This window comes from Pocillopora damicornis, chromosome 5 (genome assembly GCF_964200805.1).
Source record: "Pocillopora damicornis chromosome 5, jaPocDami1.2, whole genome shotgun sequence".
NCBI classification, from domain to species: Eukaryota; Metazoa; Cnidaria; class Anthozoa; order Scleractinia; family Pocilloporidae; genus Pocillopora; species Pocillopora damicornis.
In genome coordinates, this window is record NC_142674.1 from 19,934,675 (window position 1) to 19,940,039 (window position 5,365).

The window sequence follows — 5,365 nt, forward strand, 5'->3', positions numbered from 1 at the left end:
AACCAAATGCACTCCACGCTCAAAAGAGAAATTAATTGTGACATTTGTAGAGGTGATCATTATTTACACCTCAGGAACAAACTTGTTTAGTTTAGTACTGGAACGTTATGTTGCTGGTGTGAAACCTTTGAAATATTTGACTTTTATGAAGCATCGCCGAGTCATTCAAATGGTTCTAACATCTTGGGGAATTCCTTTTCTTTTCACTCTTACTTTAGTGTCGTTGATTAAACTTAGTGCAATCGATCTTGCCAGGACTTTCAGCAGCTACTTAGGTTTGCTTTTTGAGGTAATCTTGTGCGTAATTCTAATCTTTTTTCTTGCATCCATGTTTCTTGTTATTTATAATCTGAACTCTAGAGATCGCATTTTAGCTAAGCAATTGCGGTTTAATCAACTGGTCGCAAGAGTTAAAACTCAGAACACTTCAGCAGTAAAATGGGTGGCTTTGATAACGTTTGTATTTCTATCGTGTTATGTAATAATGATACGTTGTAGTTTGTTAATTTTAACTGATAATCAATCATGAAATGATTCTTATTTCAAAATATCTCTACGAGTTATTAACTCTGGAATAAACCCTATAGCTTATGCTTTCTTCAAAAGATATATAAAACGAGAATTTAAAACGCTTCTCTGCAGAAGGCGTCAGTTAATAAACAACAGAATAGTTGCGATGCAAGAACAACAGAGTAGTTAAGGACAGCTATTAAAAAGAAATTCAATGGAGATGTGGTTTTGGGTTCTCGGCTGGTTCTTCTGCATCATCACAATGATTGTAAATGGATTTTTCATCTTCCTTGTCTGCAGCCAACGTCAGCTTCGCCTTCGTCACTTGTCGTTTCTTAAGCGGTGGCTGATTTTGGTGTTGGGATGATCGCTGGTTCTCCTCACTTTTTCTGCAACCTTACAACCGAATGCACTCCACGCTTTGAAACCTTTGACTTTAATTTGCAGCAAAATTTACTTTGGAGTAATGTTTTTTCTTTAAAACATTAAAGCTGACTTGTATTTTGATGTAAGAAGCATCTAGTTCTTAAAATTATGAGCTTACCTTGCATAATAAAATAAAAAAGTGAAAAAAACTGAGGTGTCCGGTTCTCTAACAGATCGCTTAATCCACGCGTAGTTTTATCCGACGATACCATACAGAATATGGTTAGAATGGCTAGACTTCATTTACAAGCTTGATAATTTAGAGCTCGAGCGTGCGTCCACGGAGAAACACGTTGGAGTTAACATCACCAACTCCCTCACCTGGAACACACATATCCATGCCATTACTGCTAAGGCCAACAAGTTACTTGGACTTTTAAAACGCACGTTCCCACTATTAAACGATGTCTCTGCTAGACGCTCACTTTATCTTGCACTTGTGAAGTCTCAGTTATCCTACGCGACCCAAGTCTGGTCCCCGGACAAGATTGCATTAAAAACGCAAATTGAAAGGGTTCAAAGGAGGGCCAAAAGGTGGATCCTCAAACAACGTGTAGGCGTGATGTCATACAGAGACAGACTCTTAACTTTGAAACTTCTTCCTCTGACATTTGATGGCGAACTCAAAGATCTTGTTTTTTTTTACAAATGTCGAAATGGTTTTACTGATCTTAATGCTTACGATTTTGTTTCTCCTGTTTCTCACGGCCGAACCAGACTAAGTAATTCTTATAACCTTAAAACTCCTGCATGTAAAACTAGCACTTTTCAGGCCTCTTACTTTAATCGTATTGTTAAACTCTGGAACTATATCTGTAAATTTTCACCCTACTAGTTTTTCAACTACTGCTTCCTTCCGCAACTTTGTTACTGAGCACATGTTTCACCTTTTGCACAATCACTTTGACATATCCTATACCTGTACCTGGTAAATTGTACGATCCTGCCCCTGCCATCCCTAGTTTTTTAGCGTCTTTTAAATTTGGCGTCTTTTGGTTGATCGTATTTTAATTATTATTTGTACCATGGAAGGTGCCTCGCATGGGTCCTCGCGTCCCGTTCGCACCTTCCCTTTTGACCTTATCACTTTAAATCACTTTGCACATATATTTCATTTTTTTTCTTGGCTGTTTAATTTGCTGTATGTAACATGTGTAATGGTCGATAAAGCTGTTAAAAAAAAAAAATAAATAAAAAAATAAAAAAAAATCTTAACGTTAGCCATCTGTATCGTCCAAGCTCCTTTCCCTCCCCCCACAGGGGGATAAAGGACGACCAGTCTCTTAGAGCCAATTTTTGCTTTGAAGAAGTCAAGAGAGTAAGTCAACAGTTGATATTCTCTTGAGAGGTGGAAATGCGTACGGGTCGTCGGCTGGTTCCAGGAAAAAAATTTTTCTTTCTCCTTTCCCTTTCTTTTCTTTGATAATGTTTTCCAACCTTAAATCCAGCTTATTTATGGCTGTTTTTGCGAGCTCGTACAGAACTCCCCCCCTCCGTAGAAGCAGTGACAAAGAAACCAACGAAATTTTCTTTTGTTTCATCATTGATAGAGTACCTGAGGCACAAGGATACCTCTTCGGTTCTACTGATGTCTGAAGTTTCATCCATGATGATTCCAAAGAAACCGCTCTTCCTTACTTCTCTCGTGATTCTCTCAAGCACAAGGTCTGACACTATTGCAAGTAGCTCATTTTGGATGGTGGGTGATGTCCACTGAGCATGCAACTAGAGCTGCGCCTGGAGTTTTGACTGCAGCCATGGCAAGTCTTTGCATCCTAAATGGAGTAATTCGAGAAAGTTTCCTCTGTTTATATCTGACACTTCCCAGATATCGTTTCGACTTTCTTCATGGCCTCTGACAGCAATATTTTGCATAGCAGTGAAAATCAACCACTTGATTATTACTTGTTAATATTTCCTGTTAAATTTGACCTGCTCTTTATGTGCATTGCTTAGTTGCCGCAGAACACTGCTATTCTTTCTTTCCATTGCTTTGAACTGCAGCCACTTAGTCATGCAACTTACATGATTCTCACTTTGGCTGTGTTTTGTTAACTTTGATGGCTTCTTCCAATTCTTGAAAACAAAAGATGCATCCTTTCCAAACTCTATGCAGGCAAAACATACAGAAAAGTCTATTTCGACATCGTAACTAAGCCATGGATACTTTTTATACCAGTCAGGCTGGAATCGTCTAGTGAAAGACTCACTGCTTAGGGTTAGGGTTATGCTTAGGGTACTTTGAACTTGGTGCCCGGATATTCGGGTAAAACAGGTTGTTTCGGTACCATTGTCGTCAACGTAGGTGATGTGGAGGACTCTGGCTCTAATTCAGCAATCCCTCCGAGATCTGATTGAATGCCTTTATCTATCGGGGTACTGGGCTCGCTAGGTTCCTGGACGTCTCTCATTGACGCATCAGGCTTAAGTGAATCTTAGTCGATTGATTCAGGATCTGGCTGGATATTTGCAACAGATTCGTATGTTGATGAAAAAATACGTTGTTCACCCTCTGGACTACATCCAACAGGCGGTGCCTCCTGTGTCTGACCTGGAGATTCGACTGCTGCACTGCTTTTAGAGAAGAAACCACTTAATTCCAGCTGTGACGATTCTACCACTGGCAGATATTTCACTTTTCGGCCGCTGCGAACAATTCGGGAATGAGCTCCTACATAGTCGGAATCGAATTCTTTCTCGCATTCTTCACATTTCACACGGTAACGATATGATCTTTCACGAGACTTCGACAAACACATACTTCAATCCACCAGTTTCCACGCATATGCACTCGAGAACTGACATAAATCAACATGGCCGTCAACTCATACGCAGTTCCAGTCCCAGCGCGGTCTTGATTATCACTCCCAGTCCCTCGGCAGGACTCAATGTTCTAACTCCGAGTAATAACAGCCATCCCATGAAGTAGTACAGAGATCAGTTAGAAGATTAGGCGAGTTGTGGGATGAAAACAAATAAATCAAGATATTGAATAATAAAATATTTTTTACTGTGTCTTTGCCCGAACGGTACATCGGTTTTGCCCGAGTAATACTTACTCCCAGTCCCTCGGCAGAACTCAATGTTCTAACTCCGAGTAATAACAGCCATCCCTTGGAGTAGTACAGAGATCAGTTAGAAGATTAGGCGAGTTGTGAGATGAAAACAAATAAATCAAGATATTAAATAATAAAATATTTTTTACTGTGTCTTTGCCCGAACGGTACATCAGTTTTGCCCGAATAATACTTATTTTTTTCGGACATGGGGGGCTGCAGCCCCCCTCCTTCAGCCCCCCCGCCCCGTACGCTGATGCACACGTCTTGCATGACGTTTAAAACGAATATGGAAAACGAGCTCTTAGCCTCAAATGACACGGAACAACCTGTAGGTAACAGCACAATTAGAACTGACATGATTTCGAGTGAAATTGGTGTTAAAAATCGAGTAAATTTATCAAAGACCAAATATTTCACGAGCCCGTAGCAAATTACGAGTGCAATTTGTAGTCTTTGAAAATTTTTCAAGTGCATTTTTACAAGAAATTGCGCGAGAAATCACGATGTTACTTAGAAATAATATACATGAAAAAGGTATCTCTCAAAGGCAAGGCCAACGAAATTTTGACAGCGTGCGCGCTATATGTAATTTGTATTCATGTTTCAGCTTTTCATTCATGTTACATGAGAAATGCATTTGGTTTCAGCCAATCAGAAGCGCGTAAATTTTTCGTGTATATTTTTAATCTAGGTAACAACATGATTTCTCGTGCAATTTGGTGTTTGCAAGCACAAGTAAATTTTTCAAAGACAACAAAATTGCATTTGTGTTACAACTTTGCACTTGCATTGCATGAAAAATGGACTTGTTTTCAGCCATTCAGAAGTGCGTAGTTTTTTCAGGTATATTATAACACGCAGGTAAAGAGTGAAATTTTGGATCAAGTTACCGACGAATACACACCGACCCGACAAATAGCAAAAGGAAAGGCAAATGAGAGGTTTGTAAGCATGCCAAGCTCCAAAAAGAAAAGAAAGCACTCGACCACTTCTCGTGTTTCCCCCTTTGTGCTCCAGCTGCTTGCTGCTGCTTCACAACAAAACAAAGCTTCTTTAATTGTTAACGTCACTCATTTGATATCAAAAGGGGGCGATTCGCGCTTGAAATTATTGTCGTTTGAAATATTTGTTGTTCTCGGCCAAATAGAGGCTAATTTCCATTATTTCACATCTTATCTGCACTCAGCTGTAGTTTTGAGAAATGAATACATTAGATGACGAAGTAGAAAATATTCCGCTTTTGTTTTCAATTTCTGATTGGTCCATCCTTTTTTGGAACCAATGACTGGCGTCAAATTTATGTGCAGAAGGCGTCTGACAGAACATTCTAGAATGATAAATGTTTGCAGCCTTGAATGCGACGTAACTAA